This window comes from Lissotriton vulgaris, chromosome 7 (genome assembly GCF_964263255.1).
Source record: "Lissotriton vulgaris chromosome 7, aLisVul1.2, whole genome shotgun sequence".
NCBI lineage: Eukaryota > Metazoa > Chordata > Amphibia > Caudata > Salamandridae > Lissotriton > Lissotriton vulgaris.
This window is the reverse complement of record NC_141695.1, coordinates 1,545,494,042-1,545,506,637: the sequence shown is the minus strand read 5'-3', so window position 1 is coordinate 1,545,506,637 and position 12,596 is coordinate 1,545,494,042.

Below are 12,596 nucleotides of genomic sequence, written 5' to 3'. Positions count from 1 at the left end.
AATTGGTAATAACAAGGTGGAATCTTTGCTCAGACAGTGTTAACCATGTATGAAAATGCAAGATAATGAATTATTGCTATCACAAAATGTGCCCCATTGTGCAGCATAATTTCCTTTTCCTTTACGTGCAATTTAGACAACCCTGCCACTTAAAGTGGTCCTGCCCTGATGCATAATTCATGTGGCTCTGCCCTTAAACATACTAACTCAGAGGAGGTGAGTTGTAGGCACTATGGTAATGATTTTACATGAGAGATTTAAAGTTAAAATCTTGGGCATGGCTGACTCAATTTCAGTTTAGAATGTTTGGATATCCTGGGGAGAGCAAAGGTCCAAAGTTCCTACTCCTCACTCTTCCGAGTGCTGTGATGCATTTCTGTTGTGTTCCAATGCATATGTGTGAAGATGGGGCTGCAGTGGCTGATGGCTGAAAGCCTCAGAGCACCTGGCGTTCCCAGGTACACCCCCACTCTGAGGCCCTCTTGCAGCATCTTAGAATTTAAAGGGAGCATGATTTTTATTTTGTATGAGCTTACTGTACTTTTAACAGTTGTTTGTGTCATCACTTTATTTTGAGAGAAGAATAGGTCATAGTCAGTTGGGGGTGTCGAATTTAAAAAGTGGTTGCTTTGTGAAGAATAAAAAATAATTCTAAAATGCATGCACATGGAACAGTGCGTCAGTGAGTTGTAGGGAATGGGTCTCTCATTAACAAAATGAAGTTGCCATCTAAGTAGGGCCAAATCTAGCTGATCAAAATAAATCTCCAGCTAGATGTAGTTTTTTATTTATTTGCCAGTTAATTAAAGTGTGTCTCTTACTATTGCGAGACATTGGTGTCCATTTTAAATTGGGCTGAAGCCCTTTCATAAGCAAGTAAGTCGCTAATATTTAATAAAATAAAATCTGGCTTAAACCTGCATGTGGAGGCTGCACTGCTGTCCCCAGCCGCACTGCATGTACCTCACAGAACAGCTTGAGAAACTGGGGGGACTGCTGTGTAGTGCACCATAATGATAACTGGAAAAACCATGATTTGGTCTCTGCTTGGCATTTCCTGATGCACAAGGTGATGTAATAGGGCTAGATGCAGTTGACTAAGACTGCTACTCTAAACACCCAATGGTTCTTTTATGAGCTGGCTTAGAAAGTTGAAATCCAGTGGCTGTTAGGGGTTGTTGCAGTGAATTTCTTCATTTTGCAAAAAACAAAATATTACAATTGAATGCGCAAAAGTCTGTGTTGGATAAAACCCATATAATAAACAGCAATTGTGTAGTAGGTAGCTCTTAAACCCTGTCAGCCATAGGATGGTAAGACCCTAGTAAAGTGTTACTGCAAGTACTCAGGGCCTCTCAATTAAATGCTACTAGTGGGTCTGCACCACTGATAGTGTCCCTTAGTTAAGTAGCCTTTTAAACATATCTCCTGACTGCCATTGCAGAGTCTGTGTGTGCAGTGTTAAACTGCCATTTCTACCTGGCAAAATAAACCTCTTGCTAGGCTCAAAATGTATTTCCATTTTAAAACATATATTTCAGCTCAGAGTAGGCCCTGCACAGTCCAAGGGTCGGGTGCAATGTAGAAGCTTCTCCCCACTTCAAAGGCACAACTTTGAAAAAAAGAAGGGTCTCAGAAATCAACTCTTCAGTCCCTTCTGGACCTGTGGATATTCTATCAGGAAGAAGGACTGCTGCTCTAATGTAGCTGCTGCCTTGCGGTCCTCTCACCTGGGGAAGAAGAACTGGATCTGTATCCGGCCAACACTCCATCACGTTCAGCCTGTACTTTTGAACCCAGTCCAGCGCAACCAGATATCCCTAGTTGGCGCTTTCTGCTTTTAGGTGTTAATTTACAGTTTAGTCTTTAAAAATTCATAACTCTGGTTCTACTGATTAGATTGTTGTCGGTTTGATCTTGTTTTATTTATTAAAAGTAGCTCTATGTTTTTAACCCTGTGAGGGATCTTTTTTCTGTGGTGTTTTCACTGTTTTCTTGTTCGAAGTGTTGAACAGATAGTTTACAAATCACCTCTAAGTTAAACCTGTCTGCTCTGTGCCAAGCCACCAGGGGGTTGAGGACAGGTTAATTTGGGGTTTGCTTGTGCCTTACCCTGACTATGTTTTTAGTTACTGCTCGACCAGGACACCCCAGTCGACTAATACCCACTTTCTAACAGTAGTCCTACCTAGATGTTATAAGCATATAAGCGAGTAAACGTAATATGTTGATTTATATTAGCTTAGCTGTCGATGCCATGTTTCAGGGATTTATATATTAATATCGAAAGGCCAATTTTACCTATTTAGCTGTTGTTTTGCATGAGATCTTTCTTTTTGTTTTCTTTTAGTTGGTAAATAGCCATTTGTAACTCATTAGACAACTGATAGTGAGGTTCTCTCCCCGAGGAGAGGAGACAGCAGGAAGTATGATTCATGAGAAGAACTGTCTAAACAGCAAAATGTGGACAAAGTATCTTTTGAAGTACTTGTGTCCAAAGCGCGTTGTGAAGATGTGAGGAGTTTACCTACTTCCAGGAGCATACTGGAATCTTATTGGATGTTGTGAACAAAGATTTGATACCTGTTGCAATTTGTAATTCATTGTGTTTAGATTATCAGTCTGTGTTCCTAAAGTAGGAGAGGCTTCTCTCCCTCACATTTCCAGAGATCCATCCCAGGGTTTCTTAAGATCATATCTCTCTTCATGAGAGATTACTTTTGAAGTTATTCTCTGCTTTATTAGATGTCTGATGATCTATAACTGAGAATGCTTTCCAGCTTTACATTTTCTTTTATTTAAAGTGAAAACGCTTCATGCTTATTCATATATTCTTTCGTCTGAACACTTTATTGGGTTTTAGAGCTGACACCTTATTCTACTTCATTCCAATTTATTTTAGATCAGGGAAAGTCCTTTATGGTACACGCTTGTTGTATTATTTCAATCTTAACTGTCATACTTACCAATATTGCATTTTTCTTTATTTTGAACTATTGTTTGCTGAATAACATTAATATCTAATCATGATGCTTAAAAGACTTATGTTTATTTAATAAATAATGGAACAAAAAAATGGACTATTAAAACGCTTTAACTCACACAAACGTTTTTTATTGACTGTACTTAATGATTTTGTTGTTGATATGTTTGGATGTAGATGATTGCTCCTTTTAACTTATCCTTGTCGATGAACACAGTTCCATACGAGCAATCACTGTGGTTATTTAATAATTACACCCAAAGATTAAGATTAAACAAAAAACGATCTTTCATGGTTGCTTCAGTGAGCTATTGCAAAATGTCAATGACATTTTAACAAGCACACTAAAGAGACTGAACGAACTCCTGTATGTTTTTAGAAATAAAATGTATTTTTATTGAAATGGAGTGCATAATTCTGGAGATATAACTAAAGCTTTCACTAGCCCAGATCCAAAACGACAGAGAAAATGTTTGCATCTGTATTTCATTCATATGATTTTTTGTTCAGGGAAGTCTGCTTAACTAGGTAGTGCAAAGCCACCCTACCCTTTGTACTGATATGATGTACTAACCCATCACATCACAAATTGCCATTCTGAATGATTCACAGGAAATATTGGCTGATTCTCATAAGGAAGAAATCACTTGAGGAATGCACCCGAATGGCTGTAAGTGCAGGGATGGAGTACAGCCGACCTCTATCCCTGCATTTGCAAAATGCTGTACTGGACATGAATGAAGGAGCATGGAGCGCTGCCTGCTCTCCCAGGTGCTCACAGCTGATAATCACATAAGGACAGCTTCCACTTCCTAATCAAATTACCCTCCTTTGGGTATCAGTGTGGTTTGCAACCACACTGACAGTCGCAACTCATTGGCAGATATTCTTATGAGTCTGAAGGAAAGGACAACACAACTTTAACTCCTCATTTTCCTTACTAGCCTGTAACATTCACAACACTGCTAGCTGCAAATCCATTTTTCTGCCTTCATGTCTCTTTAGTACATTGCAGAAAGGGATTTGGCATTTGGATAAACACTGTTCTTCTCTTTGCAATATTTTCGCGTGTAAAAACCTTTGAAACATCAGGCTATAAATCACTATGTTCCCTAACTCTTCTATATAGAAGTGCATGTAGTTTACTTAGATCTCTGGGATTTGGTTAACCCCCTGGGCATATAATAGATACAGTCCTTGCATTCGTTTCTCATTTCTCTATTGCCATTGTAGCGTTGTCCTGGGAGAAACCACACCAATCATTCAAGCCTGTGCTGCCTTTATACATGATTCACTGCAGAATAGCTGGCAAACAGCATTCTGTTGCTTCATCGATAAACACCAGGGGCCTCATTTATGAGGCTGTGCGTCACTTTAACGGCGCCGGTGCGTCACTTTTTGTGACGCATCAGTGGCATAAAAAATGCGCCTTGTTGCGCCATATTTACAAAGTGACGCATCTAGGTAGATGCGTCACTTTGTAAACCCCTGCGCCACATTATACCTGCTCCAGGTATAATGTATACAAGGGGGGCGTATTGAGGAAGAGTCGTAAAATTGATGCAGTGAAATCTATGAGATTTCACTGCGTCACTTTTAGGACGCCGTTGCGTCAAAATCTTGCGCCTGCCTCACAGCAGGCGTAAGACTGACGCAGGCCCTTCCACATGGGGCTTCCCCCATGTGAAAGGACGCATTGCTGGAGTTGCGTCACTTTTGTGACACACTCCAGCAATGCGTCACTTTTGCGCTTACAGATACGCCAGAAATACTGACGTATCTGTAACTCCTTGTGACATGATGCATCATACATTAAATGTGACACATCAGGAATGTCGCAAGGAGTGCGCTCTGAGAAGTGACGCATCGCTGTTTTCACGCAACGATGCGTAATTTCTCATAAATGAGGCCCCAGGGACGCCAAGAAAAGGAAGAAACTTAACAAGCAATCAGGAAATGCCCCTCATATTAATAGCAGAATGATTCTAATGATTAACAACAATCAAGTCATCAATGCAGGGCATATTTGGTTCGTGATACACAGTAAGTGTAAGACTGTCAGTGCTCCTTAGAATATTTAAAAGGAAATAACGAGCGGATTTAAGTGTACTTGTAGAGCAGTAAATGATGAATTGATACAAGTAACAAACCCCACATTTAATGATCTGATTGATTCACATGATGTGTCTGAGACAACTGGAATATGTTAACATGATCTCAAGATGGGACACATTATATATTTTCTAACATTGCAATAGATGCGCTTAATAAAATAAAGCAGGCAACATGCAGACGACCTCTACTGCGTTGTATTCCAAACTTGGATACTCTGTATTACGTTTCACACAGTATGCTACTCTTCAAGGAGAAATTAGTTATATGAAGCACATACATTTTATTGAAAACCAACATATAAACAAAAACAAGTGAAGGGACAACCCTCACAGAAGAGGGACCTAAATGGGTAGGTTGGAAAGCTACAGGTAGTCACTTTGGGGTTTAACCTCATTACGAGTCTCGTAGAGTGAAATTAATGCTTTGAATTCATTCCTGCCTGATTCTGAGTGGGTAGGATTTAGCACATTTGGGGTCAGATTTACAAGTCCCTTGCATAATCTTTGCACCACCATTGAATCACTTTTTGTGACGCAGTGGCGGCATAAAAATGTGGCCCCTTTACAACGTGACGCATTAAGGGAGATGTGTCACATTGTAAAGCCCTGCGTCACATTATACCTGCATCAGGTATAATGTATGCCAGGTGGGAGTTCCTATGCAAAAAAGCCTCCTAGAAGTGACGCAGTGAAAATCTACAAGATTTCGCGGCGCCACTTCTAGGATGCCACTGCATTAAAATCTTACGCTTGTTTGGAGCAGGCATAAGGAGTGACGTAGAACAATGAGGATAGGCCTCCCCATGCATTGCTGGAGTTGCGTAGTGCTTGCAACACAACTCCAGCAATGTGTGACATTTGCGCCAACAGATGCGTCAGAATTTCTGATGCATCTTTGGATCTTTGCGCCATGGTGCGCCGTATTGTAAATACGATTCAGAAAAGGGGATGGTGATGGACAGAGTATCTGAATTAAGCAGAACACTCGTACCCAGTCAACAGATCAGAGCTTGGTCCATCACCGTTTTTTAGCTCACTGCACCATCCCAGCTCAGAACCTGGCTACATGCAAATTAGTCTGTCCCTGGCCCAGTGCATCATGGGAACAGGGCAGACCAAACTACCAAGCTAATTCTTTTACTGGGAAGGAAACAAGCTTCCGGGGACCGGTTTCTGGCATTACAACCGTCTTCGGCCCTGCTTGCTTGAATCCTGATGGTGCAATGAGCAAGGGACTCATGTCTGAGCATACCCTTCCACGCTTATGGTGGACAAAACGATACAGAAAAGGGGGTGGTGATGGACAGAGTATCTGAATTAAGCAGAACGATCGTACCCAGTCAACAGATATGGGCTTGATCCATCACCGTTTTTTTGCTCACTGCACCATCCCAGCTCAGAACCTGGCTACATGCAAATTAGTCTGTCCCTGGCCCAGTGCATCATGGGAACAGGGCAGACCAAACTACCAAGCCAATACTTTTACTGGGAAGGAAACAAGCTTCCGGGGACCGGTTTCTGGCATTACAGCCGTCTTAGGCCCGGCTTGCTTGAATCCTGATGGTGCAATGAGCAAGGGACTCATGTCTGAGCATACCCTTCCACGCTTATGGTGGACAAAACGATTCAGAAAAGGGGGTGGTGATGGACAGAATATCTGAATTAAGCAGAACACTCGTACCCAGTCAACAGATCAGGGCTTGATCCATCACCGTTTTTTAGCTCACTGCAACATCCCAGCTCAGAACCTGGCTACATGCAAATTAGTCTGTCCCTGGCCCAGTGCATCATGGGAACAGGGCAGACCAAACTACCAAGCCAATTCTTTTACTGGGAAGGAAACAAGCTTCCAGGGACCGGTTTCTGGCATTACAGCCGTCTTCGGCCCGGCTTGCTTGAATCCAGATGGTGCAATGAGCAAGGGACTCATGTCTGAGCATACCCTTCCACGCTTATGGTGGACAAAACGATTCAGAAAAGGGGATGGTGATGGACAGAGTATCTGAATTAAGCAGAACACTCGTACCCAGTCAACAGATCAGGGCTTGATCCATCACCGTTTTTTAGCTCACTGCACCATCCCAGCTCAAAACCTGGCTACATGCAAATTAGTCTGTTCCTGACCCAGTGCATCATGGGAACAGGGCAGACCAAACTACCAAGCCAATTCTTTTACTGGGAAGGAAACAAGCTTCCGGGGACCGGTTTCTGGCATTACAGCCGTCTTCGGCCTGGCTTGCTTGAATGCTGATGGTGCAATGAGCAAGGGACTCGTGTCTGAGCATACACTTCCATGCTTATGGAGGACAAAACGATTCAGAAAAGGGGGTGGTGATGGACAGACTATCTGAATTAAGCAGAACACTCATACCCAGTCAACAGATCAGGGCTTGATCCATCACAGTTTTTTAGCTCACTGCACCATCCCAGCTCAGAACCTGGCTACATGCAAATTAGTCTGTCCCAGGCCCAGTGCATCATGGGAACAGGGCAGACCAAACTGCCAAGCCAACTCTTTTACTGGGAAGGAAACAAGCTTCCGGGGACCGGTTTCTGGCATTACAGCCATCTTCGGCCCGGCTTGCTTGAATCCTGATGGTGCAATGAGCAACGGACTCATGTCTGAGCATACCCTTTCACGCATATGGTGGACAAAACGATTCAGAAAAGGGGATGGTGATGAACAGAGTATCTGAATTAAGCAGAACACTCGTACCCAGTCAACAGATCAGGGCTTGATCCATCACCGTTTTTTAGCTCACTGCACCATCCCAGCTCAAAACCTGGCTACATGCAAATTAGTCTGTTCCTGACCCAGTGCATCATGGGAACAGGGCAGACCAAACTACCAAGCCAATTCTTTTACTGGGAAGGAAACAAGCTTCCGGGGACCGGTTTCTGGCATTACAGCCGTCTTCGGCCTGGCTTGCTTGAATGCTGATGGTGCAATGAGCAAGGGACTCGTGTCTGAGCATACACTTCCATGCTTATGGAGGACAAAACGATTCAGAAAAGGGGGTGGTGATGGACAGACTATCTGAATTAAGCAGAACACTCATACCCAGTCAACAGATCAGGGCTTGATCCATCACAGTTTTTTAGCTCACTGCACCATCCCAGCTCAGAACCTGGCTACATGCAAATTAGTCTGTCCCAGGCCCAGTGCATCATGGGAACAGGGCAGACCAAACTGCCAAGCCAACTCTTTTACTGGGAAGGAAACAAGCTTCCGGGGACCGGTTTCTGGCATTACAGCCATCTTCGGCCCGGCTTGCTTGAATCCTGATGGTGCAATGAGCAACGGACTCATGTCTGAGCATACCCTTTCACGCATATGGTGGACAAAACGATTCAGAAAAGGGGGTGGTGATGGACAGAGTATCTGAATTAAGCAGAACACTCGTACCCAGTCAACAGATCAGGACTTGATCCATCACCGTTTTTTAGCTCACTGCACCATCCCAGCTCAAAACCCGGCCACATGCAAATTAGTATGTCCCTGGCCCAGTGCATCATGGGAACAGGGCAGACCAAACTACCAAGCCAATTCTTTTACTGGGAAGGAAACAAGCTTCCGGGGACCGGTTTCTGGCTTTACAGCCGTCTTCGGCCCGGCTTGCTTGAATCCTGATGGTGCAATGAGCAAGGGACTCATGTCTGAGCATACCCTTCCATGCTTATGGTGGACAAAACGATTCAGAAAAGGGGGTGGTGATGGACAGAGTATCTGAATTAAGCAGAATGTATAATAAGTACATGTAAGAAAAAAGGGCTCTTGGCAGATATCCCTCACTTTTTGCCCCCATTTGGACTACTAGATGCTGGCTTTCGACTCTAATAGTGGACTGAAGCCTGCCAACCAGGCTCCAGTGCCAATGCCCCCTTCTTAAAACAGTTGTGTGTGGATAGGCAGTCACAACTGACAAAGACTTTAACCCCTTATAAACCCCTATTACATGGTTTCCCAGGGCATAGGTGGTAAAAGGGTCCCCAGGGCTGCAGCATTGTTTTCTCTCACCCTGGGTGACCTAAGCAAACTACTGACAGCAAGCCTGCCATTTCATACTGTAGTAACAGTGCAAACCGCTCAAACTCAACTGTGCCCACCCATGTGTGGCACAGTCACAACCCTATCTTTAATTTATGTCAGAAACCCCAAAAGAAGTCCTCCTCAGCTAAGAAGGCAGGTTGCAGTATATTAAAGGTGAGGACATATAGGGGCAAGCCTATATGTCCATATAGTTGTTAGCGGTCCATAGTTCAAGTTCCAAAATTCGTATAGCGCACTACTCACCCAGAGGGTCTCAAGGCGCTTGAGGGAGGGTGGTGATTTACTTATCGAATATCCAGGTTTTTAGTTGCTTTCTGAAAGAGAGGTGGTTCTGATTGAGGCGGAGGTGGGTGGGGAGAGAATTCCAGGTTTTAGCCGCTAAGTAGGAGAAGGATCTTCCCCCCATGGTGGATCTGTGGATGCGCGGAATTGCGGCGAGGGCTTGATTGGACGATCGTAGTTGGCGGCGGGGGGGTGTAGAAGGATAGACGCGTGTTGAGGCATTCGGGTCCCAGGTCGTAGAGGGCTTTGTGTGCATGGGTGAGGAGAAGGAACGTTATTCTCTTGTTGACAGGGAGCCAATGGAGGTCTTTCAGGTGGTCGGAAATGTGAGCTTGCCGAGGGATGTCTAAAATGAGTCTGGCAGAGGCGTTTTGGATGCGTTGGAGTTTTTTCTGTAGTTTGGCTGTGGTTCCGGCGTAAAGGGTGTTGCCGTAATCCAATCGGCTTGTGACCAGTGCGTGGGTGACTGTCTTTCTTGTTTCGTTGGGGATCCAACGGAAGATTTTTTTGAGCATTCATAGGATGTTGAAGCAGGATGAAGAGACGGTGTTGACTTGTCTGGTCATCGAGAGGGAGGAGTCCAGGATGAAGCCCAGGTTTCGTGCGTGGTCCGTAGGTGTGGGTGCGGTTCCGAGGGCCGGTGGCCACCATGAGTCGTCCCAGGCTGAGGGGGATGATCCTAAGATGAGGACTTCTTTTTTGTCCGAGTTTAGTTTTAAACGGCTGTTCTTCATCCACTCGGCTACTTCTTTCATTCCTTCGTGTAATTTGGTTTTGGCGGTGCTTGGGTCTTTGGTGAGGGAGAGGATCAGCTGGGGCTGGGTGTCGTCTGCGTAGGAGATGATGTTGAGGTTGTGTTGGCACGCGATGGATGCGAGGGGACTCATGTATATGTGGGGCTGAGTGATGATCCTTGTGGTACGCCGCAGATGACTTCGGTGGCCTCTGATTTGAAAGGGGGGAGGCGGACTCTCTGGGTTCTTCCGGTGAGGAACGATATGATCCAGTCCAATGCCTTTCCTTGCACACCGATGTTGCTGAGGCGTTGTATGAGGGTGCTATGACAGACTGTGTCGAAGGCTGCAGAGAGGTCAAGTAAGATGAGAGCAACTGTTTTTCCATTGCCCAGTAGTGTTCGGATGTCATCTGTAGCTGCGATGAGGGCGGTTTTGGTGCTGTGTTTGGCTCGGAAGCCTGATTGAGAGGAGTCGAGGGATTTGTTGGATTCGAGGAAGGTGGCGAGCTGACTGTTGACGGCTTTCTCGATGACTTTGGCGGGGAATGGAAGGAGCGAGATGGGGCGGTAGTTCTTAAGTTCGGTTGGGTCAGCCGTGGGTTTCTTCAGAAGGGCGCTGAGTTCGGCATGTTTCCAGTTTTCCGGGAAGGTGGTGGAGTTGAGGGAGCAGTTGATGACGTCTCGGAGATGGGGTGCGATGATGGAGTCTGCTTTGTTGAAGATGTGGGGGGGACAGGGGTCGGTTGGCGATCCTGAGTGGATGGAATTCATCAGGCGGATGGTGTCTTCAGTGGTGATTGGGTTCCAGGCGCAAAGGTTGTTAGAGGGGGGTTTTGGTTCGGAGGTGGGTGGAGTGGGCTGGTCTTTGGACTGGTTTTGAAAGCTGTATTTCGGCGATTTTGTTGTGGAAGAATGATGATAGAGAGTCGCAGAGGTCTTGGGAGGGGGTGATGTCGTTAGTGCCTGCGGAGGGGTTAGTGAATTCTTTGACGATGTTGAATAGTTCCTTGCTGTTTTGGGCATTGTTGTCAAGTCGATCCTTAAATGCTGATTTCTTGGTGGATCAGATGAGTTGGTGGTGTTTGCGGGTGGCGTTCTTGAAGGAGGCCAGGTTGTCAGTGGTAGAGTTTTTTCTCCAGGTTTTCTCGAGAGTCCGACAGAGCTTCTTGGATTTCTTAAGGTCATCGCTGAACCAGGGGGCTTTTTTGTTACCTTGCTTGATTAGATGGTTTTTCAAGGGTGCTAGTTCGTCTGCGCTGTGGGTGATCCATTGTGTGAGGTTGGTGGCTGCTTGGTTAGGGTCCGATGAATTGGCAGGGGGGTTTTGTTGAAGCGACGAGAAGAACTGGTCGGTGGTGATTTTGTTCCAGTTTCTTCGGGGAATTGGGTTTGGGGGGTTATGGGTCGTGGTTTTTTTCTAGTGGAAGTGAACACAGCTGTGGTCCGTCCAATGGAGAGCTGTAGTGTGATCGAAGGAGATGTGCTTGCTGGAGGTGAAGATAGGGTCAAGCGTGTGTCCGGCAGAGTGGGTGGGGGTGTCAATGAGTTGTTTGAGTCCGAGATTGGCCAGGTTGTCCAGAAGGGTGGTGGTGTTGTTGTCGTTTTTCTTGTCCAGGTGGAAGTTGAGGTCTCCCAGTAGAATGTAGTTCTCGGATGGGAGGGCATGTGGGCTGATGAAGTCAGCGATGTCTTCGTTGAATTGTGTGCGGGGTCCTTGGGGTCTGTAGATAAGGGTGCCTCTGAGTGTGGTTTTGGGGTCGGTGTGAATCTGGAAGTGAAGGTGTTCGGCGGTAGTGAGGTTATCGTCGGAGCTGGTCGTGATGCGGATGGTGTTCTTATGGACAATGGTGATGCCTCCTCCTGTTTGGTTGATGCGGTCCTTTTGGATGATCTTGTAGGTGTATCCATAGGATAACATAGGTTGCCTTTGGGCATTCTCGAGGTTCGCAGCTCCATTATGGTACCACTGAAATATGTCATGTTTGAGATCAAACAATGTGCCTTCTCACCCATGACACAAATCTCGTGCTCTGGGTAATGTGGCATGGGCACAGGTGGCTATCTTAGAGGTTTCCCTTCTGGTTGCCCCAGCCTCTCTGTGCTCTGGCTGGCCCTCCCATACTTTCCCTCGCCTGTGGCTGCCAAGACAGGATTCTGACCTCCTGCCAGGCAGTGTGATCACTCCCAGAAGTCAGGATCAAAGCCTTGGGCAGAAAAGAGGTCACACCTCCCTCTTCCCAAGCAGATCAGTGAGCTTCAAACGCTGCACTACCAGTGGAGGAAGAAAACAGCCCATGCACATTTGCACCTGGAAATTAGCTATGCCGGAAAGTGTTCACCACCAGAAGGCTAGCCACACCTCCAGGGGGAGTGCCATGGTATCTACACCACAAGTTTACTTCTGCCATCTTTACAAATGGCAGAATAGGG